The 27,399-nt window shown below is 36.7% G+C and overlaps 1 protein-coding gene and 1 pseudogene across 5 annotated transcripts in view; one reads left to right on the forward strand and one right to left on the reverse strand.

The window, feature by feature from the left end:
* Positions 1-27,399, reverse strand: part of CPQ (carboxypeptidase Q) — a 483,553-nt gene that overhangs the window by 440,248 nt on the left and 15,906 nt on the right. The window lies entirely within an intron of this gene.
* On the forward strand, positions 5,519-6,068 carry LOC106983843 (P antigen family member 4-like; annotated as a pseudogene).

Here is a 27,399-nt window from a genome sequence, read left to right on the forward strand (position 1 = left end):
CCCTGCCTGCCTGCCAGCAGAGTTACCTGCCTGGATCACCTGTGGGCTTACTATTCATTAGCTTCCTTCCATTTACTACTACACTTTTCAGTAGGCTCCACGTCCTCACCACACTCCTCCTCCTTAATTCTCTGCACTGTGACTTTTAATGCTTTCCAACCAATCACACACCCATGGTGCTAAGATTGTTAACAAAACTTAGCAACTCCAAGTTCACCTCTCTGAGCTATGTGGTCCCACAGCTAAAGCCACGCTTGTCAAGATTTTCTCCTATTTTAGCCCTAAGAGACCAATCTATCATAGGTCTCCCACCTCTGGTGGCTTCTTCTCTGTGTTCTTAACTAGCTTTTCTCTATCTCTTTTATTCCCTCAGTCCGTTTTTTTTTTCTTTTTTAACACTGTTAAGGCCAAATTTTACTACACAATGAATGGTGGCCCTAACTGTGGAGTATGGTAAAAACTCTTAGGCTAGCGGGCGCCTGGATGGCTCAGTCGGTTAAGTGTCTGACTCTTGATTTCGGCTCAGGTTACGGTCTCATGGTTCATGAAATTAAGTCCCGCATCGGCTCTGCGCTGACAGCATGGAGCCTGCTTGGGATTCTCTCCCTCCCTTTCCCTCTGTCCCCACCCCCGCTCATTCATTTTCTCTCTCTTCTCTCTCTCTCTTTCTCTCTCTGAAAATAATAAACATTTAAAAAAAAAAAAAAAACCTCACAGGCTAAGGTATGGAAGGCTCACTCCTTACTTAGAACTGCAGCTTTATTCAGGAAAGTCCTACTTTTCACTCACAAACAAATCTGCAATCCTGAACTTCTATTGAAAGCCTGAAGCAGTCCAGCCAGACCAGATCATTCACCTGGTGTTTCGAGCTTGTCTAGGTACATTCCTGCCTTTACCAATGCCATTTCCACTGCTGAAATTCCTTCTTTCTCAATCACATTGCACCTAGCCTGTGAATCTCAGTTCAAGATCCATTTTCTAGAGACAACTCCACCCACAGAAACCTTGCCCTTCTCCAAAACTGTAAGATTCATTAATAGTATCACTGTCTTGCATTTAATCATACATAATTGTGTGTTTTAATAAAACCCAATCAAAAACAGTGTGGAGGCTCCTCAAAAAATTAAAAATAGACCTACCCTATGACCCAGCAATAGCACTGCTAGGAATTTACCCAAGGGATACAGGAGTACTGATTCATAGGGGCACTTGTACCCCAATGTTTACAGCAGCACTCTCAACAATAGCCAAATTATGGAAAGAGCCTAAATGTCCATCAACTGATGAATGGATAAAAAAAATTGTGGTTTATATACACAATGGAGTACTATGTGGCAATGAGAAAGAATGAAATATGGTCCTTTGTAGCAACGTGGATGGAACTGGAGAGTGTGATGCTAAGTGAAATAAGCCATACAGAGAAAGACAGATACCATATGGTTTCACTCTTATGTGGATCCTGAGAAACTTAACAGAAACCCATGGGGGAGGGGAAGGAAAAAAAAAAAAGGAGGTTAGAGTGGAAGATAGCCAAAGCATAAGAGACTCTTAAAAACTCAGAACAAACTGAGGGTTGATGGGGGGGGGGGGGGGTGGGAGGGAGGGGAGGGTGGGTGATGGGTATTGAGGAGGGCACCTTTTGGGATGAGCACTGGGTGTTGTATGGAAACCAATTTGACAATAAACTTCATATATTGAAAAAAAAACCCAATCCTTTCGCTGGTTCCAAAGGAAATCCATTCAACAAATTTTCATTGTGACTTCTATGGCTTTACTGATATTTGTAGAGTAATGAGGAAGGGTTACATTGCATGGAACACAGCATTTCACATCATAAGTCCCCATTTGACTTGCCTCTCTCTAAAAGCCAACTCTCATGCCACCATCAATGACCTTCTTGACCCTCCCGTCCTTAAGATCCATCCTTCTTTCAGAAACCTGAGGACCAAGCCAGGCCTTGAAGATTAACTCCTACCCAAGCTTATCAAAGCATCATCTCAAGAAAGACATTGTTCCCAGCAAAAGAATTCTCATACCAGTTACCAGGATAACTCTACTTTGTTTTTTGGTTTAATATATACTACTGTTCAAATATAGTTCCTGAGCCCTCAATTAAATTTTAAGTATTTTGAGAAATACTAGTAATACTAACAATACTAATAATAGTAGTCAACACTCTGACACCTCTAGAACAGTGTTATTCACAAATGCAGTGCTTGTGTATATCTGTTGAATGAATGAAGACAGATGACACAAAAAGAAATACCGGTAAAGTGAGTTTGAATAGTGGTCCCTAAAAAATTATGTATGTATCCAAACCCCCAGAACCTATGCATAGGACCTTACTTGGAGAAAGAGTCTTTGCAGATATAATTAAGGATCTTGAGATGAGATCATTTAGATTAGCTGGTGGGCACTAAATTTAATGACAAGTGTCCTTAGAAGAGACAGAATAGGAGAAGACACAGAACACACAGGACAAGGCCATGTGAAGACAGACATAGAGACTGAGAGTTATTCAACCACAAGCCAAGGAACACCTGGAACGACCAAAAGTTGCAAGAGGCAGGATGACTCCTCCCTAGAGCCTCCAAATGGAGCAAAGCCCTGCCAACACCTTAATTTCAACGTCTGCCCTCCAGAACTATGAAGGAATAAATTTCTGTTATTGTAAGTCACCAACTTTGTGGTAATTTATTACAGAAGCTCTAGGAACCTAATAAAAGCCACTTCTGTATATTTATTCTTCCATTAGGAAAATATTCCCCCAGAGGGTGTAATATACAAAATAGACACTGTGCTAGGCATTATAGATAAAGACACCATTTATATGGATCTTGCTTTGGAGAAATATATATTCCTAAAGCAAATCTGGTTACTTCCTGGATTTAGGGTGCCAGTTGCTAGGAGGACATTTTATATTGTTTCATAAAAGACCACAGATGCAGTCATACCTTTATGTCATAAGAACAGAAAGTCATAACATGGCTGTAGAAACAGGTGGAGAGAGGACTCTTGGCCAGCCTTTCCTAATTCCTGCTATTATCAGGAGAAACTGTAAGAGTCTGAACAAGTCAACAACTACAGCATCCGAAAGAACAAGATATATATCACTTCCCCTGCAATTGGCATGTAAACTTTGTGTCACAGCTCAAACAGGGTTGCAGGAAGATATCAAAAGAGAGCACCTGTGGCTATGGATCTGAGACAAAACAGCAGAGGACCATTCACCAAAGTGTCACACCCTCATAGGAAATACTATCTATCCCCTTTTTTGGAATAATGCTTCTAGGTGCATGAGCTGACAGCAGGAGAGATGTTTTGAACAAACTTTGGCACAAAAGAAAGCAGGTAGCTGGGAATGAATAACAAATCACAAGTGAATGCCACGTTGTCAGAAAGCTGAAGACAAAGGAGTGAGAAGGAAAGTAAAAACTAAAAAACACACTCACACATAAACCTCATGTCATAAAGACAATTGTTATTTAGTCTGGAATGGAGCATTGATCCTTGTCCCCTATACATCTTGTACAAATAGCTGATCCAGAAAAAGCAAGCCTCATTTAAGGTAACTCTTAAAAAGGGGGAAAAATTATATACAAGCCATAAAAAGAGGGAAAAAAAACAGGAAAAAAGGGGAGGCATACAAAAAATATTGCCACAGAACAGATGAAAATTGCAGCCAAATAAAATACCATGAAATAAAAAATAAACAAATGCCTCTATGAAACAAAAATTTAATGTAAATATACAAGCGCTCAAATAAAATTAAGTGAGGCAATAGAAAGAGATGGCTTATGCATCAGCAAGGTCGTTAAACAGATGAGAAAAATAAAACCATCAGAAGAATGAAGATCAACACGAAAGACAGCCCAAAGAGACTAAATATTGCTGACAACAAAGTAAGGATCACAAATGACACAAATAAAAAAAAAGTCAGAATAAAATGTAAACAACTGAGTCAAAAGAGATCATAGCAAAAATAAATTTTTTCAAATAATTATAGCAAAATGATGTGCATGAACATTATAAAATGTAAATCAAACATATACATAACTGGTATCTCCCAACAGCATAATCAAGACAATGGAATAGGATTAAATCCATAAATTTTTCCCTGTGTAGGGAAAAATTCTCAAAGAAATACTTTACGACCAAGTATTTTATACCTAATAAAAGAGGTGTTTGAGTATAATGACAGCTGACAAATATCTTTGAGCATTCAAGAACCCAAAGAATTTGATTCCCTGCCTCCCCTTTAACCTGGAAGAAACCAGTACATTAGCTTCAGCCAATCAAGAAATGAATGAAAAAACTCTAGCTAAAATAACTAATAGTAGTACTACATTCACAGCACAGTGAATTCTAAGACCAAAACAAATATAGATAGTATGGTTACAGGAGGATGGAATGGATATGTTATATATACCACATCTTTTTTATCCATTCATCTATAGATAGACACTTGGGTTGCTTCCATAATTTGGCTATTGCAAATAATGCTGCAATAAACATAGGACTGCATAAAATCCTTTCAAATTAGCATTTTAATATTTTTGGGTAAATACCAAGTAGTGTGATTACTGGATCGTGTGATAGTTCTATAGTTCTATAGTTCTATAGTTTAATTTATTGAGGAAACTCCCTACTGTTTTTGACGGTGGCTGCACCAGTTTGCATTTCCCTCAACAGCACAAGAGGGCTCCTTTTTCTCCACATCCCCACCAACATTTGTTGTTTCTTGTGTTTTTTATTTTAGCCATGCTGACAGGTATGAGATAATATCTCATTATAGTTTTGATTTCTGTTTCCCTGACAATAAGTAATGCTGAGCATCTTTTCATGTGTCTATTGTGGTGTATAATATACAATGGAATATTATTCAGCCATAGAAAAATTGAAATCTCGCCATTTGCAACAGCATAGATAGATCGAGAGAGCATAATGCTAAGCAAAATAAGTCAGTCAGAGAAAGACAAACACCGTATGATTCACTCAGGTGGAATTTAAGAAACAAAACAAATGAACAAACAAACAAACAAAAAAGGGAAACAAACCAAAAAACAGACTCTTAACTACAGAGAAAAAAACTGGTTTTTACCAAAAGGGAGGTGGATGGGGGATGGGTGAAACAGATGAAGGGGATTAAGAGTACACTTATCTTGATGAGCACTGAGTAATATATAGAATTGTTGAATCACCATATTGTACATCTTAAACTAATCTAACAATGTATGCTAACTATACCGAAATAAAAATAATAAATACATAAATAAATACCTCTTAAAAAAAAGAACTGGATATGTTATAAGCCCTAACACTTAGCAATGTATAATTAACAAAAGTTGAGAGAGCAAGGGGACAAGAAAGTTGGCAGCAGTATACTTCTGCTGATTTCCTCATCTCATAGAGGCAGGGGCAACAGATACCAATGGTGACCTACGTAAATCTTTCCCTGATTTTTTTGTTGGTAGAGCCAGGAGGCTTTCGCCAACTCTAGGGAATGATCTTTGATCAGTCTAAGCCAGTCTTGGTAAATCGACTTCCCACAAAGTAAATGGTTTTAGCATGAACATGTGATTCAACTCTGGCCAGTGAGACATGAGAGGATATTTGTTTCCTTCCTCTTATGAAGAAACCTAAGAATGTGTTCTGGGTGCCTAGCTGTGCAAGTCACATCTTACTGTCTGGATTCTTTCTCATTGGCTGAGACTTGATCATCCTCCCAGGAGTTTTAGTTGCGAAATATGAGTGCACAAGTAAGATCAAGATCTAGAAGAAGGGGAGATGAAAAAGAATCTTCTAAGCTGGATGAACTCCTGTTGCTCAGCAACAAGGTGAAAAAAAAAACACCACAACAAGAGGAACCAACAACTGAGAATCCAGATTTTGAGCCTGGACAAGAGAGAGAAGAAGGAGCACCAAGAACCTGAACTGGAAAGTGAAAGTCAGAAAATGGGTCTGGGAAAGACCGGATGAGCATGGAGATGGCCCTGATGTGAAAGGGAAGACTCCACCCTAACCCAGCACTTGCTAAAATTCTAGAAGCAGGTGATGGACAGTTGTAAGTTAAAAAGAAGACAAAGCTGAAGCCACATATGTTTTATTATATTGGCTTAAATCCTCTCAATAAAGCTATACAGTTTGCTCAGAAAAAATATATATATAAGAAAACAAAACAGCACTTATGTAGCTCTTGCCACAGCAATATAGCAAATTTATCCCTATAAATGCAACCAAGAAGAGATAAGTATGAAGATAAAAGCCTACCTGCTGAGGGTTGCAAAGTGAAAGGGACATAAAAAGCTGGGCCCTGATGACACTGTTGAGACACTAGGACTATCCTACTTCTTGAGTTCTTATTACTGAGATATCATATGTCTTCATTGGTTAAGCAGCCACCAGATGAGTTTGTAGTGACTTCCTGATGAAAATATTCTATTCCTCATATATTTGAGGTCAAAGGTACCACTTAAATCAAGTGTTAGAATTATATGTATATTCAAATGTAAAGAGATATTAATGAAGAATACAATATCATCAAGTTTGGGGTGGGAGTAGTAGGAAGAAGTGGAAGTTTCCAAGTTCCCCAGTGCTACAGTGTTCTATGTAAAGACACAGCTATAAGGATAACTGCTAAAACAAAAATACAAATCTCCCAAATTACCAAAAAATACACATACCACACAAAGCAGAAATACAGTTCATGTTGTGAATTTAACAACAACAAAGGTATGATGACAAAACTAAAACCAACCACTCATTCCATAAATACACATGGTCTAAACATACCTATTAAAAGTCTCTTAGACTGAATCTCAAAAGCAAAATCCAACTATCTGCTGCAATCCAACATCTTAAATTCAGTAACTCAGGGAGGCTGAAAATAAAAGGAAGGGCAAAGGCAAAAATAGCAAACAAACAAACAACAACAAAAGGGTCATGATATTAATACCAGATGAGTTTGAATGCAGAGTAAAATGCATTAAATGAAAAAGGACTGGAGCACCTGAGTGGCTCCTCTGACTCTGGCTCAGGTCACAATCTCACAGTTCATAAGTTTGAACCCTGCAGCAGGCTTTTGGCTGTCAGCACAGAGCCCACTTCAGATGCTTTGTCCCCCTCTCTCTCTGCCCCTCTCCCGCTCCTTCTCATCCTCAAATAAATAAAACTTTAAAAAAAAAGACTGCTTATGATATTAAAGGGTACAAGCCAAAATGGTGATTAGTTGTTATGAATATCTAAGTACCCAAAAACATAGCATCACTATCCATTAAAAAAACCTACAGAAAATACAAGTTTTAATCTCAAAAATAAAATCTCAGCAATATGAAACTTTAATTCGTTTTTTCCAGTATATAGCAAAAACAATCACACATAATATACAAAATATACAAAGTATAAATATACAGAATATACAAAATATAAATAAAACAAGGTATTCCTAAGTAATACACTCTGAAAATAGAGAATATACCTTCTTTCCAAGATTCACTGGTAAATTCACTGACTATTTGGGAACAAAGAATACTTCAGCAAGTTCCAAAACTGGAGAAGGAATATATACATCTGTGATCATAACACAATAAAACTTAAAAATAACAAAACTAGGAAACAAAAAATCTCTACCATCAGGATATTTTTAAAGTTCTGTTAACTTTTGCATCAAAGAAGAAAGAAATCAAAACTGAAAATGCAGATATCTAAAAGATAATGATAAAGAAAAGTAATATATAGATTTAACTATATAGAAAGACAAGATGACTATTATGTAGGGGATATGGCTAAAAATACCAACAAACAAGGAACAATGAAAGATATGATTTAAGCACTCAATTCAAGTTAAAAAAAAAGAAATGGATGACAAAAGGAAGAAATTAATAATGGTGCTGGGAAAACTGGGACAGCCCACATGCAAAAAATTAAACTGGACTACTTTCTTATACCATACACAAAAATAAACTCAAAATGGATTAAAGACCTAGATATGAGACCTGAAACTATAACATTCCTAGAAAAAAACATAGGCAGTAAATTTTTTGACATCGGCTATAGAAACATTTTTCTAGATATGTCTCCTCTGACAAGGGAAACAGAAGCAAAATTGAACTATTGGCCCACAGGGGCACCTGGGTGGTGCAGTTGGGTAAGCATCCAACCCTTGACCTCAGCTCAGGTCATGGTCTCACAGTTTGAGTTCAAGCCCTGCATCGGGCTCTTTACTGATGTTGTAGAGCCTGCTTGGGATTCTCTCTCTACTTCTCTTTGACCCTCCCCTACTTGTGTTCTCTCTCTCTTTCTCAAAATAAATAAACTTAAAACAATAATAAAAAATAAAAAAATAATAAATAAAAAAACTGTCGGCCCACAGCAAAATAAAAAGCTTTTGCACAGTGAAGGAAACCATGTGCAAAACAAACTCAACATAAAACACAAATAATCCAATTAAAAATGGGCAGAAGACCTGAATAGACATTTTTGCAAAGAAGACACACAGGTGGCCCACAGACACATGAAAAAATGTTCAACATCGTTTCATCATCAGGGAAATGCAAATTAAAACCACAACAAGAGATCACTTTGTACCTGTCACAATGGCTAAAATCAAAAACACAAGAAATACCAAGTCCTGGTGAGGATGTGGGAAAAAAGGAACTCTTGTGCACTGCTGGTGGAAATGCAAATTGGCATAGCCACTGTGGAAAACAGTACAGAGGTTCCTCAAAAATTAAAAATAAAATTACCATATGATCCACTAATTCCACTACTAGCTATTCACCCAAAGGGAACAAAAACACTAAGTTCAAAAGATATATGCACCCCTATGTTTATTGCAGCATTATTTACAATAGCCAAGATATGGAAGCAATCCAAGTGTCCACCAATCAATGAATGGATAAGGAAGATGTGGCATATATTTGCAATGAAATATTACTCAGCCATAGAAAAGAATGAAATGTTGCCATTTGCAACAACATGGACGTACCTAGAAGGTATAATGCTAATTGAAGTCAGAGAAAGACAAACTAAATACCAAGACAAAGACATATATCATAAAATACCAACACCATATGATTCACTCATATATGGAATTCAAAAAAACAAAACAAAAAAAGAGACAAAAAATCAAACTCTTAAATACAAAAAACAAACTGATCACTGCCAGAGGTAGGGGGTGCAGGGGTAAAATAGATAAAGGGGGTTAAAAGCATACTTATTTTGATCAACACCAAGAAATGTATGGCATTTTTTTAATGTTTATTTTTAAAAGACAGAGAGAGACAGTGGGTGAACAGGGGAAGGGCAGAGAGAGAGGGAGACACAGAATCTGAAGCAGGCTCCAGGCTCCGTGCTGTCAGCACAGAGCCTGATGTAGGGCTCCAACCCACAAACCGTGAGTGAGAACATGACCCAAGCAGAAGCTGGATGCTTAACTGACTTAATCAGGTGCCCCTAATGTTGCTGAACACTATATTATACACTTGAAATTAATATAACACTGAGTGATAATTATACTTGAATAAAAATATTAAATTAAAAAATAAAATAGAAATTAATAGAAATAGATTTGAAATTAATGAATTAGAAAAACAGAACATACAAGAACTAAGAAGTAAATCAAAGGGCTATTTCTTTTTTTTTTTAATTTTTTTTTCAACGTTTTTTATTCTTATTTTTGGGACAGAGAGAGACAGAGCATGAACGGGGGAGGGGCAGAGAGAGAGGGAGACACAGAATCGGAAACAGGCTCCAGGCTCTGAGCCATCAGCCCAGAGCCTGAGGCGGGGCTCGAACTCACGGACCGCGAGATCGTGACCAGGCTGAAGTCGGACGTTAACCGACTGCGCCACCCAGGCGCCCCAAAGGGCTATTTCTTAGATGGAAAGAGAAGAGAAACAGAATAGAAAACCTTAAGCTTGCCTAATTTCTTTTTTTTTTTAAACGTTTATTTATTTTTGAGACAGAGACAGAACATGAACGGGGGAGGGGCAGAGAGAGAGGGAGACACAGAATCTGAAACGGGCTCCAGGCTCTGAGTAGTCAGCACAGAGCCCGACGCGGGGCTCGAACTCACGGACCCGCGAGATGGTGACCTGAGCTGAAGTCGGACGCTTAACCGACTGAGCCACCCAGGCGCCCCTTGCCTAATTTCTTTAGAAGGAAAGAAATAAAGGGGGAGAAAATCACAGAAAAAGAAGAAATTAGAAGAATCCTAAAACACCCTTTTGCACATTCATTGTTAGTAAATTTGAGAACTATGATGAAATGGATTATTTTCTAAGAAATCTCACCCCCGATGAAATCGAAAATTTAACAGATCAATGTCCACAGAAAAAGTAGGACAAATTGTCAAACATTTATTCCCACCAAGATAGTTCAGCACTCAGTTGGTTTCACAAGGGAAATCTTGCCAAATCCTTCAAAACAGATAACCCCACTGCCAAAGTGTTTTAGAGCATAGGAAAAAAGAAAGCCTCAAAATAACCTTTATGAAGATATAAACCCCAATATAGATAGACAGCACACAGAAACATGCAACCAAGAAAATTAAATGACCATCTCCACAGATTATGAAATAAAACTTTTGATAACATTCAACATCTTTTTGACAAAATTTTTTTACCATATACTATACTAAGAATAGATGCATTCTCTCTTAGCATAAAACATCCTTCTTGTATCTCAAAAACCATCATATTTTACCTAATAAAAACACTATTAGTATTCCTATTAAAGTCAAGTTGAAGAATGTCCACTATGACCACCATGAATTATTGGTAATATTAGACAATAAAAACGGGTAAAATTTAAAAGGATATGATAAAATTATCATTATTTTCAGACAATATGATTATTTACCTGGACAACACAAGAGAATCCACTGAGAAACTATAATCAATAATAGAATACATTAAAGTGGATGAATATAAACATAGTGACATTGCTACTTTATATGAATACAAACAACACTCCTAGTGGATATAAAGGATTAGTAGATTACATTTAAAATGGCACACAAGGGGCACCTGGATGGCTCAGTCAGTTGAACATCTGACTTCGGCTCAGTAACGATCTCATGGTTTGTGAGTTCGATACCCACGTCAAGCTCTCTTCTGTCAGCATGGGGCTCTGCTTTGGATTCTCTGTCCCCCCCCCCCCCCCCGCCACTCTCTCTGCCCCTCCCATGCTCAGGTGCATGCCCTCTCTTTCTCTCTCTCTCTCAAAAATAAATAAACATTAAAAAATAGCAACCAAAGGTTATAAAATAGCTAAAAAATGTATAACAAGAAATATGTATAGTTATATATGAAGAAAACTCTTAAGTGTTACTGAAGGACACACAAGAATTTAACAAATGAGAAGATGAAACATGTTCAAAAGTAAGAAAATTATGCATATTAAATATGTCAGTTCTCCCTAAATTTTTATCTATAAACTTAACATGATCACACACACACACACACACACACACACACACACACACACACACACACTTGCACTGTCTCAAACTGGACAAATTGATTCTGAAGTTCACAAAAAAAATAAGCAAGAATAATCAGGAATATTCTGAAAAAGAATACAAATGACCAAGGATTAGCATTGCAAAATGTTAAAACATGTTGCAAAGCTGTAATATTTAATATGATGAGTTACTGCTTTGTGAACAAAAAGACCAATGATAAACAGAGTAGAGGGTCCATAAACAGATTCAAATACAGTTAGAAATTTTAAATGTGATAAGTGAATTTGAATCCCATGGGGATAAAATGAACTATTCAACAAGTGGTATGAAAACAATAAACTTCATAGCTAAGTGGGAAAAAAAAAATAAGTTGGATCTCTATATCATACCTTACACCAAAATAAATCCCAGATAGATCAAATATTTAAATGTGAAAAGTCTTAAAATATTATAACAAAATTAGAAGATTTTAAAAAATATTTTCATACTGGTGACAGATTTTCTGGTTATATCACAGAACTCAATCCATAGAAGACTGATAAATTTGACTCATATAAATAGAAATAAAAAATTCTTCATAGCAAAAAAACAAAAAAATGTCAAAAGACAAATTACTAAGAAACTAAGAAAAATATTTACAAATCATAAAATATTGGGCTAGCTTCATAAATGCATTAAGAACTCTCACAAATTAGGGGCGCCTGGGTGGCTCCGTCGGTTGAGCAGCCGACTTCGGCTCAGGTCACGATCTCGCGGTCCGTGAGTTCGAGCCCCGCATCGGGCTCTGTGCTGACAGCTCGGAGCCTGGAGCCTGTTTCGGATTCTGTGTCTCCCTCTCTCTGACCCTCCCCCATTCATGCTCTGTCTCTCTCTGTCTCAAAAATAAATAAACGTTAAAAAAAAAAAGAACTCTCACAAATCAGTAAGAAAGGACCAATAATGCTTTACAAAGAGAGATAAAAGATATCAACAGACATTTCATAGAAAATACAAATGACTCTTAAACTTAGGAACAGATGCTCTCAACATCACTCATGATAGAAATGCAAATTAAAACAGGGTACCATTTCTGTCCCTCAGACTGCTAAAGATCATAAGGTTTGGTACACACTGTGGTGACAAAGGAAAGGGGAAGTAGATATCGCTGCTGGGAGTCTACAGTTTCTATGGAGAGCAGTCTATAGACATGCATGTTCTTTTTAATACAAAAATTCATCTTCTAGAAATTTTCCTACATGTATAATCAGACAAATTGATCTACATACAAAGATTTTCACTATTACATTGTTTGTAACAGCAAACGTGTGAAAAAGCCTAAATGCCCTCTGTAGCCTATGGTAGACTAAGTAATTTATGGTACAGACGTAAGGTAGAACATGAAGCTATTAAAAATGAAGTGCTCTCTATGAACAACTATTGAACAGCCTCCAAGATGAAATGCCAGAAGAACAAAATAAGTTGCAGAACAAAATGTATAGTAACCTACCTTTTTTTTTATTATTTTGATCATTATTTATTTTTTAATATGAAATTTATTGTCAAATTGGTTTCCATACAACACCCAGTGCTCATCCCAAAAGGTGCCCTCCTCAATACCCATCACCCACCCTCCCCTCCCTCCCACCCCCCATCAACCCTCAGTTTGTTCTCAGTTTTTAAGAGTCTCTTATGCTTTGGCTCTCTCCCACTCTAACCTCTTTTTTTTTTTTCCTTCCCCTCCCCCCATGGGTTTCTGTTAAGTTTCTCAGGATCCACATAAGAGTGAAACCATATGGTATCTGTCTTTCTCTGTATGGCTTATTTCACTTAGCATCACACTCTCCAGTTCCATCCACGTTGCTACAAAGGGCCATATTTCGTTCTTTCTCATTGCCACGTAGTACTCCACTGTGTATATAAACCACAATTTCTTTATCCGTTCATCAGTTGATGGACATTTAGGCTCTTTCCATAGTTTGGCTATTGTTGAAAGTGCTGCTATAAACATTGGGGTACAAGGGCCCCTATGCATCACAATCCTGTATCCCTTGGGTAAATTCCTACTACACACACAAAAAGAAGATGCTTTCTCTTGAAGAATACATAAGACACTGACAACAGGAGATGCCTCTGAGAACAGGAGGTACCTCGGTGGAGCGAGAAATCCAGTGACTTAGTTCAAGGAGGAAGAGGGAAAATTACATTTTACTATATACCCTTTTTGAGTGATATCTCACTTACACATATAACCTCAAAATTATAAAGATTGTAAAAGCTTTTTGATACACTTTCTTTTATCTGACTCATGTATCTTCTCAAATTCTCAACAAATATGCATGTCCTTAGTGTTTATTCTTCCAAAGAGGGTGTCACCTTTGTGGGTATTCTTGTTTTGTTCCAGGGGACAGGCTGGATAAATTGCACCTTTATAGGCATCAGTGTTTCAATTTTCAGTGTGATTATGATCTCCAAAAGAAAAAAAAAATAGACAACACTGGCTCTTTTTTAAAAGTCCCTTAAATCATTTCTGTTCTTAAGCAAATCTGTTGCCAAACATCAAAAGGGTTTTTTTCCTACCTTTACATCCAAAGATAAACTGTTTTTCAAAAGCACTTATTGTGTTTCTAAAAACAAACCAAAAATCAAGATTCCCAAAGTTTTGTGGGATACAGCTGTATCAGGATATGAAGGGAATGTCTCCTTCAAACAAAAGAAAAGAAAGATTTTATTCACATTTTACTTGAATCTCTTTCTTCTTGAGAACTGCTATGCCAAGTTTCAACCTGAAAATATGTGCCTGTAAATGAATGTGCTGACAGACCTTTACCTAGAGAAATGTGAATCTAATGCAATAATTCTTAGCCAGGTGTGTTGTTTTATTCATTATCTTAAAGTCTACACAAGCATTTCTTAAGGAAATTTATACCCTTAGTAATACCAATTCAGAGTGATATAAAAGTGTACTCAGGTCATGAGGTCTTAGACATTACAGGCTGCAAAACTACGCTATTCAGCTAGATAGGTCTGACTTTATTAAGATGTAAAGAAGTGTATTTATTAAAGTCTCAATAAACCCACAGAAGTATTTAAAGCACATCATCAAGGAAAGGACAAAAAGTTCAGAAAAGTTCACGTATTTCAGTCCTGTCTACTTCTCAGACTCCCTTCCTCTTAGGAACATTTTCTGTTTCCAGCTGTTTTTTCCAGGGGGAGGAACCCAAGCTGCAATCCCAGCTTTGGCTATTTTGTGATGCTCAAAGTTTTAAGATACCATGCTAACGGTAGATATAGTGCATCACCTACTAAAATAGACGTCCTGTGACGGGTTTCATTGTTTTTGTCCAACAATTATTTTAGAAATAAGACTTTTGTATTACAAGACTAGATCTTCTGTGCCACTACCTCCACTTTCTTAAAAATAATAGAAAGGTCTTGTCAAGGTGGGGTGCCTGGGTGGCTCAATCAGTTCAGTGTCCAACCTTGGCTCAGGTCTTGGTCTCAGGGTCATGAGTTCAAGACCCACGTTCATCTGGGTATGGAGGCTACTTTAAAAAACAAAGAAAGAAAGAAAAGAAAGAAATGCCTTGTCAAGGTGTTGTGGGTTTTTCACTCCAACCACCCTTTCCCCCAACCGCAACCCTAACTTAGCATTTTATAGGAATTGCTTCAATATGGTATTTGAGCTGCTTCCTAACTAGCAAGGTGCTGTAGTGCTCATACCAAAGCTATCTGCTCAAATTATGTTGTTCCCTGCTTAGAGCCCTCAAAGTGTTTCCCATCTTGCTCAGAGTAAGAGCTTCCATCCACAGGGTGGCCCACAAGGCCCCTGCTGCATACAGACCTCATCGCCACTATTCCCCCTCCCTCTGCTCCAGTCACTCTGGCCTCCATGCTGACAACCAATGTTCCCACCTCAAAACCTCTGTACTAACTATTCCCTCTGCCTGTACACTCTCACCCGGAGGGAACAGAGTGCATCCAAGGCTTTGCTCAAAATTCACTTCTCCATGAATCTTTCCTTGACAACTCTATTCAAACTTGCAATGACCTCCCCCCTAATTCTAGCAGTCCTTTTCCTCCTTCCTTGCTTTATTTTTCTGCATAGAACATGTCACTTCCAAACATAATATAAAATTCACTTATCCATTTAGCTTATTGTGCATATTTCTGCCTTGAATGAAAACTCCATGAGGGTGGGAGTTACCATGCGTTTTGTTCACTGCTGCTTCCTGTGTCCCTAGAGCACTGACAACACGTAGTGGCCACGGCTGCTGCGTCCAACCAGGCTGCGTACCACATGACCCCTGAAGCCACTAGTCTGATAGTCTTGGCGGGGTGCAGTGGTGCCTTGCCAGTGGAGGCACTTGGCATTTGCTAACTACCTGCTCTGTGATCTGTAATACAGCAGCTTCACAAATGGTCTCAGACTTCCACGAAGCTTTACTTTTGCCTTGTTGCTTTCATGGTTTCATTTTTATTACACAGCAAGCTGGTGTTGGATACTGCATAGAAAGACAACTACCTGACTCCATAAAGACAGAAATCTTCATCTATTTCACCTAAATCTGTAAGAATTCCTTTAAACCACAAGATCTGATAGGATCTATTTTTCTGCCAGACCCCTGAAAAACATATTCATGAATTGTTATTCTAGTTAAAATTTTGTTGTGAAAATAGTTCTTCAAAGAGATTCTACAGGCAAATGAAATGATAATTAGGAAAGAATTTTAAATGCTAAACATTCATATATTACATAAATACGAACCAAGGAAAAGTTGGCAAGAATTTTATTTTTTTTCCCAATTTTTGGAGATGAGTTGCAGATTGTTCACATGATTCTTCATTCATCCCAAGCACTAGAATTACTTGGAAGAATGTTCTTTTAAATATAATCCATTAAAACAAACCTCAAATTGATAGGTTCCTTATTGCAGCTGCCAAACCTTAGCTAGGCCATTTGTTTTTCTTTTGTTTTGCGTAATTCAGATGGATTTGACAATATAATGGTTAGTACTGTAGTGAACCTACAGTGAATCCTCAGAAAGGATTTCTTCTTGGTGAGTTAAGAGCTGAATAGGATTACAAGTACCACTTTATTCTATAGCTCTTACAATTTACAATGGAACATAAGAAATATTTAAAGAAGAGAGCTATGTCTACCCCTTAGATATATTTGCACATGCTTTTCACACACACACACACACACACACACACACACACACACTTTAGTTTGTATGTACTGTAAATCATATGCTTCTATACTCCTAATAATATAATATCCTGTACTCCTAATAGTTCCAGCCACCAAAAGGCTGAATGTAATGCAGAAATTCAGAATAAGTATTTGTTGACCAGTGTTATCATCGGTTGACAAAAAGATTTAAGATTATCAACAACAGGTAAGGGAACTACACTAAAGTATATTAAGTTTTTAAAATTATACTTTTTATTTTGAGATAACTGTAGATTCACTTGTAGTTGCAAGAAAGATACAGAGAGATCCCATGTACCCTTTACCCATTTCCTCCCAATGTAACATCTTACAAAACTATGGTACAATGTCAGAACCAGAATACTGCCACTGATACAGTTAAGATACAGAACATTTCTATCAACACAAGCAACCCTCTTGTTGCTCTTTTACAGCTATATCCACAGCCTCACCACCACCACCTCTTCCTTTAATCCTAACAACTACTACTATCTTCCCCATTTCTATTATTTGTCATTTTAAGAATGCTATATAAATAAAATAGTACATATGTAACTTTAGGGTTGCTTTTTTTCATCTAGGTCATTGCCTGTATTAATGGTCTGTTCCTTTTTATTGTTGAGTAGTATTCCACTGAATGGATATACCACAATTTGTTCGACCATTCACCCCTTAGAAGATAGCTCGGTTGTTTCCAGTTTGGGGCTATTACATGTACAAGTGCTATGAACATTAGTGTGCAGGCTTTTGTATGAACATAAATCTTCATTTCTCTGGGATATATACCCAGGAATGCAATGCTAGATTGCCTGGTAGTTGCATGTTTAGTTTTTTAAAGAAATTATCAAACTCTTTTCCAGAATGGCTGTAGCATTTTACATTCTCACCAACAATGTATGGGTGATCCAGTTTCTCTACATCCTTGCCAGCAGTTACTGTGGTAATTATTTATTGTAGCCATTATGATAGGTATAAAGTGCTGTCCCATTGTGGTTTTGGTTTGCATTTCCCTAATGGACAATGATGCACGTCTTTCCAGGTGCTTATTTTCTATCTGTATATCCTATCCAGTAAAATGTTTCTTCTTGCCTTTTATCCAAGTTCAAACTGTACTGCTTCCTTCCTAACTGTTAAGTTTTGAGAGTTTATATATTCTAGAGACTAGTCCTTTGTCAACTAGGTGATTTGCAAACATTTTCTCTCAATCTATATTTTGTCTTTTCATCCCCTTAACAGGGTCTTCCACGGAGCAAAAATTTTAAAGTTTGATTTAGTCCAATTTGTCACTTTTCCTTCTTAAGGATCATGCTCTTAGTGTCAAGTCTAAGAACTCTTTGCCTAGACCTAGATGCTGAAGACTTTCCTTATCTTTTTCTAAAAGTTTTATAGTTTGACACTTTACATTTAAGCCCATGATCCATTTTGAGTTAATTCTCACATAATGTGTGAGACTTAAGTCAAGATTCATATGTTACTGATGGTGTCCAAATACTCTAGCACCATTTGTTGGAAAGGCTATCTTTCCTTCATTGGATCACTTTGGCACCTTTGTGGAAAATTAGCTGGACACATTTACATGGATCTATTTCTAAGACCTGCTCTGCTTGACTGATCTATGTATCTATCCCTCCATCAATACCACAGAGTCTTGATTGCTCTACAATAAAGCATGAAATCAAATAGACGAATTCTTCACACTTTACTCTGATCCTTGGGAAAAAATATTCAGTTTTTCACCATTAAATAAAATGTTAGGTGTAGGTTTCTTGTGGATGTTCTTTATCAAACTGAGTAAGCCCCCTTCTATTCCTATCATCCTGAGAGTTTTAATCATGAATGAGTACTGAATTTTCTCAAATGCTTTTACTGCATCAATTGATAGAATCATGTGATTTTCTTAGTCTGTTAATACAGTGGATTGCATTGATTTTCAAATATTGAATCAGACTTGCAGCCCTGGAATAAACACCCCTTGGTCATTAAGTATAGTTCATTTTCTACATTGCTAAATTCTATTTCCTCATATTTTGTTAAGAATTTTTATGTCTATATTCATGAAGGACATTGGTCTGTAGTTCTCATTTTTGTTCTGTTTTTGCCATTTGGCATCACAGTAATCCTAGCTTCATAAAGTGAACTGGGAATGTTCCCCTCCTTTCTGTTTTCTGGTTTAGATTATATAGAATTGGTGCTAATTCTTTAAATGTTTTGTAGAATTCTCTAGTGAAACCATCTGGAGCTAGAGATTTCTTTCTTGGCAGTTTTTAAATTATAAAGTCAATATCTTTAATCATTATAAGGCTATTCAAATCATTTATTTCATGTTGAGTAAGTTGTGGTAGTTGTGTTTCTCAAGGAATTGGTCTGTTTCCTCTACAATGTCAAATTTATGTATGTAGAGTTGTTTGCAGTAATCCCTTATTAGGTTCTTGGTGTGTGAAGTTGGTGATTTCCTGCTTCATTCCTGATATTGGTATTTGAGTCCTCCTTTTTTTCTCTGTCAGACTTGCTAGAGAATTGTCAATTTTATTAATTTTTTCAAAGAATCAACTCTTTGTTTCCTTAAGTTTCTCTATTGTCTTACTGCTTTCAATTTCATTGATTTCTGCTCTTTATTATTTCCTTCCTTCTGCTTGCTTTGGGTTTATTTTTTTTTCCTAGGTTTTTGATATTGGAATGTATATTGATATTAAACTTTTCCTCTTTCCTAATATGCTCATTTAGTACTATAAATCTTCCTCTTAGCACTGCTTTAGGTGTGTACCATGAATTTTGATCTATTTTCATTTTTATTCTCTTCGATGTCTTTTTAAATTTCTTTTGAGACTTCTTCTTTGACCTATGCATTATTTAGAAGTGTGTTGTCCAGTTTCCAAATGTTTGTAGGTTTTCCTATTATTTTTCTGCTATTCATTTCCACTTTTATGTCATTATGGTCAAAAGACACATTCTGTAGAAGTTCAGTTATTTTAAACTTGTTACGGTTTGTTTTATGGCCAAGATATGGCCTATCTTAATATAATGCTCCATGGGCACTTAAAAAGAACAGTTTTCTGCTGTTGTTGGGTGATGTGTTCTATAAATATTTATTAGATCTTTTTGGTTGGTGGTATTGCTGAATTTTGCTATAATCTTCTGATTTTATGCCTAGTTGTTCTATCATGTGTTGAGAAAGGGTTATTGAAGTCTCCAACTACAACTTCGAATTTGTCTATTTCTCCTTTAACTTATACCAATTTTTGCTATGCAGGTTTTATAGCTGGTGTGTGTGTGTGTGTGTGTGTGTGTGTGTGTGTGTGTGTGTGTACCTACACATTTAGAATTGCTATGTATTCTTAATGGATTAACTCTTTTATCCTATAATGTTCTCTCTGTCTCTGATAATTTTCTTTGCCCTGAAGTTTACTTTACCCAATATTAATATAGCTATTTCTTCTTTTTTTTGGTTAATCTTTATAATGATCTAGTCAGTTCTCATTATTTATGGATTCAATATTTGCTAATTTACGCACTCAGTAAAATTTATTTGTAACCCAAAAATCATACTTTCAGTATTTTTGCAGTCACTCATGGACATGCACAGAGCAGCAAAAAAGTGAGTTGCCTGACACACATATTCCCAGCTAAAGTCCAACAAGTCAATACTCTGCCTTCTTATTTCAACTCTCGAGCTATAAACAAATATGCACTTCACAATCTACTTAGTACCACATTTTCCCCATTTTTGTGCTTTTTGTTAGTGATTTCCTGCTTAAAACGGCCTCAAGAATAGTGCTAAAGTACTGTTTTCAATTCCTAAGATCAAGAAGGTTATGTCTTATAGAGAAAATGTGTGCTAGAATCAGGATTCACAGTGCTGTTGGCAGTGAGTTCAAAGTTAATGGATCAACAATATATATATGCAGTAGGGTGTCTTTACACATAAAACAAGAATATGTATTGACCAGTCAACAAAAATGTGAACAGAGGCTCACAGGAACCTAACTCTGTATTTCCCCTAAGAGCAGCAATTTAGTATTCCCCAATTCAGTGTTCACAGTGACTTAACTAGGTACCACAAATACAGAGAACCAACTGTTTGTGTTTCCCATCCTTTCATTTTTAACTTGCATATACTATGATAGTTGAAATGAGTTTCTTATAAATGGCATATAGTTGGGTATGTTCTTAATCCACTCTGCCAATCTGTTTTTCAATTGGGTATTTATAGCATTTACTTAATGTAATTATTGATATGTTAGAGCTTAAGTCTTCTATTTTATTTTTTGTTTTCTAGTTTTCCTCTGTTATTTGTTTCTCTGGGGGTTTTTTCCTGCTTGCCTGTGGGTTACTTGAACATTTTTTAGAATTCCATTTTGATTTGTTTTTGAGTATATCTCTTTACATAGCTTTTTTAGTGGCTTCTCTATGGATCACATTACATATATAAAACATCTTAGTCTACTGGTGTCATCCTTTTACCAGCTTGAGTAACATATTGTAAACTTAGCTACTATTACATCCCTTTACCTTTCCATGTTTATAGTATAAGTTGCTTAAATATTTTATCCACCTACATTCAGAATCACATTTAGAGAGTATTACAATTTTCACCTCAATCATCAAACATATTCATAAAACTCGGGGAAAAAAAAAGAAAGCAAACTTTATTTACCAATGTATATTTGCTTACCATGTTCTTTCCTTCCTAAAGTTCCAAAGCTCCTTCTTTTATCATTTCTTTTTTGCTGAAACAAATTCTTTTAGTCATTTTTAGGGTCTGTCTGCTTAAGATAGTTTTCTTTTACCTGAGAATGTCTTGATTTCCCATTTGTTCCTGAAGTGCATGTTCGCTGGGGATAAGATTCCAGGTTCACAGTTATTTTCTTTTGATACCTGAAAAACACTCTGCCACAATCTTCCAGCCTTCATGGATTCTGAGGAGGAAGCCACTGTCATTCTAATTATTTTTCCCTTATAGTTAAGATGTCATTTTTCTCTGGCTGCTTTCAAGATTTTTTGTCTTTAGTTTTCAGAAGTTTGATTATGCTGTGTGTTGGCAGAGATCTCTTTGGGCTTCTCCTATTGGGATTTTGCTCAGCTTCCTGAATATCAAGATTTATGTCTTTATCAAAGTTAGGAAGTTTTCAGCCATTATTTCTTTGGGGGTTATTTTTCAATCCTGATTTCTTCCTCCTTTCCTTCTGAGACTCTGATGATATGGATGTTATATCTTTACTTATAGTACCATAGCTCCCTGTGGGTCTGTTTATTTTTTTGCCACCTATTTCTTCTGCTGGTCAGATTGCTCTATCATCCAGTTTACTGGTTTTTTTCTTTTGCCCCTCCATTTTACTATTGAGCACATTCACTGAGATCCTTATTTTGCTTACAGTATTTTTCAGATATAGAATTTCCATTTGATTCTTCTTTATGTTTACTGTGCTTTGCTGAGATTTTCTATTTCTTTTCTGAGGCTTTTTATTTCTTCATTTGTTTCAAGCTGTTTATAATTTCTCATTAAAGCATTTTTATTTGGCTATTTTAAAGTCATTGTCAGATAATCCTAAAATTTCTGTCATCTTGCTGTTGGTATCTATTGATTTTCTTTTTTCCTTCAGTTTGAGATCTCCCTGGCTCTTTTTGTTATAAGTGATTTTCAACTGAAACACAGGAATTTTCATATTATAAGATCATGGGTGTAATTTAAACCTTCTATTTTAGCTAGTTTTCTCTGACACCATTGCAGCAGGAGAAGGGGTGGGGGTGCTGTTGCCTTAACATTGCCATTACAGGTGGGTCTGAGTTCCCCACTTGGCTTCCACTGACATTCAAAGAGGGAATCTTCTTATAAATTCTGAGTGAGGATGGGAGTTCCAGAATACCCCACAGGGTCTCCACTGACAATGCAGTGGGATGGTCTCATTGCTGCTGCCAACGGTGACAGTCCTGGCTTTCCACTGGGTCTCTCTAAGACTGCGCCATCAGGGAAGAGGAGGGGTGCATTACAAGCCCAAGCTCCCCACATGGTCTCTACTTACTCCACTGGTAGGGCTTGGGGTGGGGAGGCTCATTAATGGGTGGTAGGTATGAAACTCCTGGCTCCCTGCTGGGTCTTCCCTCACACCACCCTGGCAGGAGTGTTGGAATACCCTGTAACAGCCTTGTGAGGACAGAAACCTACGCTACCCACTCTGTTTTTGTTGGTATGGGTCACACCAGCGCTATGGTTTTTCTGTAGTGTCTCACTGGAGTAGAATGGTTACTTTCTAAGTTTTTTGTCTTGAGAGATTATCCCTTTCCTGGTCCTTTGGCTACAGAGAACAGGCTTTTGTTAGGGCTTTTCCTTCCCCCCCACCTTCTTTTTTTTTTGTCTGTACTTACTGGCATTTCCAAGTTGCTAGCTTTTTCAGCTCCAAGTCTGAGGTATATGATGCAAAAAGAAAACCCAAGGAACTCAGGTCCCAAGGTCCCTAGCTAGTCTGCCTTCTTTCCACCTTTCAGTCTTCTTATGTTTTATATATACATTTTTCCCCGAGAGTTCTTAGTTGTTTTTATCCCACTTAGCAGGATAAATAGGAAAAAGTACATCTACTCCATCTTTTCAGAAATGGAAACTTTCCGGCATGTTAATTTTTAATGACACGTTGTGTAAAGTACAAAATTTTCACAAAGCAAACATGAGTGTCAGTGCTACCTCCCCGCATGCTTCATTTTTTCCCTGAACATTATCTCCTCTGTGAATCCTTTCTAGTACTATCCAAGTCAGAATTAATTACTTCTTTCTTTGTGTGTCCACAGCATGTCATTTACTTTTCTGCAAAGCCTTATAATCATCCAATGGTGCCATCTTTGGTCATGTAAGTAAAGCAAACTCAAAATGAAGACCATGTCATATTCATGTTTATATTCTCAATGTCTGAATGTCTAAGAGTATACATGTATTCCAGTAATTCACACAGTGTGGGAAAAATGGTGGAGACCCAATAAATATCGGTTGACTGGATAAGTGAACACATGAACGTTTATTCAGCACTTGCCCATATGTTCCAGAACTCAAGAAGCGTTTGTTAAATTGGACTAAATTGTTTCAGCATCTGTCAGTCTAATCAATCCACAATTACTTCTTCCCACGGGGAAAAGAGAAGTGCACAAAGTATATCCAAAGTGGAATTATTGCAGATTAGTACTTTTTCCCAATTAACAATTAATTAATTAGCAACTATTTATTTAAAAACTACACGAGAAGAACTATGCATGGTATAAAAGAAGTGAAAGTCAGGATTCCTGCCCTCAGAAGTATAAAATATACTATGGAAGGGCACCTGGGTGGCTCAGTCAGTTGAGCTTCTGACTTCAGCTCAGGTTGTGATCTCACAGTTCTTGGGTTCAAGCCCGCATTGGGCTCCCTGCTGTTAGCACAGAGCCTGCTTTGGATACTCTGTCCCCCTCCCTTGGCCCCTTCCCACTCATATTCTGCCTCTAAAAAATAAACTTAAAAAACATTTAAAAAATGAAAAATAAAGTATACTGTGAAGACAAAAAAGATAAATAAGAATTAAAGAGTAAATAAATCAGTGAAAATGAACTGGAAGAAAAAAAAGAACATGGGTGACCTGAATAATTTTTAAAAAGTTCATAAAAGAAGCAGACCTTCTATCAGACTTTAAAAGATAATTAAGATTTAGTTGACTGAAAGGAAAGCAAAGAGAAGGGCATCTCAGGTCTGGGAACAGTAGAAAGATACGAAGATAGAAACAAACTCAGTCCAAGTGTGGAACAGAGAGGAATTCACTTAGAGGAGATAAGGCTGAAAATCGGAGTTTAAAAATGACTGAATTCACACAGTATAGAAAAAAGAAGCAAAGAAATCACCATCACCTGAGCTGCATTACAGTTTATAAAGATTTTTCAAACATGCATTTTCTCATTTAAGCCACCAAATACCTTTGATGAAATGCCAAATGAAACATGGAGTGACTTGAATTTAGATCTTCAGACATTGCCAATGGCCCACCATTCTGTGTAATGTTCAAATAACTGGAGGATTTTGGAGGTGCTGTTTCCCCAGTAAAATAAACCTGCTGATATTTTAAAAGATAGATTTAAGAGAAGAGACTAGAAAGGTGATGAAGATCCTAACTAGAAAGGCAGTAGCAAACATGGGTAAGAAAGGACTAAATTGAGTAGAGATTTCAGAAGATAGAGGATTTTACAGAAGGGGAAAGAAGAGAGTAAAAAAAAAAAAAACAAAAAAAACAAAAAAACCAAGGTAAGGGTTCTGTTGCAGGCACTGAAGAAAATACTGGTACCTAGTCAAGGGGATCAGAAAACATAAATGATGAGTTTACGTTTAGACACTAAATTTCAGGAACTCTATAGGTTTGTAGAAAAGCAGGAAAAAAGGAAGACATCAAGCCAGGGAGCAGTACATGTTGTGCAGTAAGAGCTGTTAAACAAAACTACTCTGTCTGGAATCTAGAAGCCCAGAGTTACATTTGAACTGGTCATCTCAACCAAGATGGCTAGAGGCACATCATAGTAGACTCTGATAGCTATAGGTTTTGGCTTCTCATCATACTTCCCCATTTTCTGTTTTCTTTTTCTGTAAGGTCATCCTCCCTGATTTCCACACTCTGGTCCAGGGTGGCTGTCGATCACAGTACCATTTCTCATCCCACACCCAAACTACAGAGACATAATGGCCCAAGTAAGGTCAATCAGAATTTTCACCAATGTTGAAATACAGCATATTAACTACATTTTTAAAAAATTTTCTATATCGTTGATGCTCTGGCATCTTGGGCCTCACTGATTGCCCCTCCAAGAGTTAGCTGATTCTTAGACTCCCCTGTGAACACTCCTTTCATACATAAACCAACCAATCTAAAACCAATACCCTCCAAAGATTTCCTCTAACTCTCACATGCTTAGCCAATATTCCTCTGTCCTAACCAACCCCAGGCCAGGGACCAGACAACCTAAGATAGTCCCTATAACTGAGAACCCACTAAAATTATTCCAAATGGCCAATACTAAGCCTGTTTATTTTGTGTCACCCATTCTTTCTCACCAAAACTACAATAAAGTCTTCCACACATGCTTTCCCCTCACTCCTTCTGCCTCCTACCTGGCCCTACCTGGTGCTTCCCTGTGTGGCCCTGCATGGCATGCCATGCCCCTCCTCTCAGAAACTATGAGTAACAAAATATCTTTTCCATGGCAGTCATTTCCTGATCTGTCAGCTCTTCACACCTGAGTAATAATAAAATATATTTTTAAACATATGGATGTTGCAAATAAAAGTTGTTTCAACACAGTACTGGAAGTCCTGGCCAGAGCAATTAGGCAAGAAAAAGAAATAAAAGTCATCCAAACTGGAAAGGAGGAAGTAAATCGGTCCCTATTTGCAGATGACATGATATTATATATAGAAAACTCTAAAGACTCCATCAAAAACTGTCAGAATAAATGATTTCACTAAAGTTGCAGGATACAAAATCAGTACACAAAACTCTGTTGTATTTGTATACAGAAATAACAAAATATCATAAAGGGAAATTAAGAAAACAGCCCCTTTTGTGATTGTATCAGAAAAACAAAATAACTAGGAATAAATTTAACCAAGGAGGTGAAAGATCTATATATGGAAACTTCAAGGCATTAAGAAATAGAAAAACACACAAATAAGTGGAAATATATTTCATGCCAATGGATTGGAAGAATATTGTTAAAATGTTCATATTACTTAAAGCAATATACAGATCCAATGCAATTCTTATCAAATTCCAGTGGCATTTTTCATAGAAATAGAACAAACAATCCTAAAATTTATATGGAATCACAAAAGACTCCAAATAGACAAAGCAATCTTGAAAAAGAAGGAAAAACCGGAAGCATCATATTCCCTGATTGCAAACTGTATTACAAAGCTAAGTAAAATAGTATGTCACTGACATGAAAATAGACACACAAATCAATGGTACAGAAGACAGAGACCAGAAATAAACTCACACCTATATGGTCAACTAATTTACAACGAAGAAGCTAAAAATATACAATGGGGAAAGGATAGTCTCTTCAACACATGCTGTTTGGAAAACTGGATAGCCACATGCAAAAGAATGAAACTGCACCCCTATTTTACACTACACACAAAAAATACCTCAAAATGTATTAAAAACTTGAGCATAAGACCTGAAATCCTAAGACCCCTAGAAGAAAACAGGCAGTAAGCTCCTTGACATAAGTCTTGACAATGAGTTTTTTGAATCTAACGTGAAAAGCAAAAGCAACAAAAACAAAAATAAACAAGTGCGACTACATCAAACTAAAAAGTGCACAGCAAAGAAAACCATCAACAAAATGAAAAGGCAACCTACTGAATAGGAGAAAATATTGCAAATCATGTATTAATAAGGGGCTAATATCCAAAATATATATAAACTCACATAATTCAATACCAAAAAAACAATTAAAAATTAATTAATTAAAAATGAGCAGAAGATCTGAGTAGACACTTTTCCAAAGAAGACATACAGATGAAAAGATGCACTACATCATTAATCATCAAGGAAATACAACTCAAAACCACAATGAGATATCACCTAACACCTGTTAGAAGGGCTACTATCAAAAAGACAAGAAATAACGAGTGTTGTTGAGGATGTGGGGATAAGGGAACTCTTGTACACTGGTGGTGAGAATGCAAACCGGTGCAAACACTATGGAAAACAGTACAGAGGTTTCTCAAAAAATTAAAAAT

Source organism: Acinonyx jubatus, chromosome F2, assembly GCF_027475565.1.
Source record: "Acinonyx jubatus isolate Ajub_Pintada_27869175 chromosome F2, VMU_Ajub_asm_v1.0, whole genome shotgun sequence".
Lineage (NCBI taxonomy): Eukaryota > Metazoa > Chordata > Mammalia > Carnivora > Felidae > Acinonyx > Acinonyx jubatus.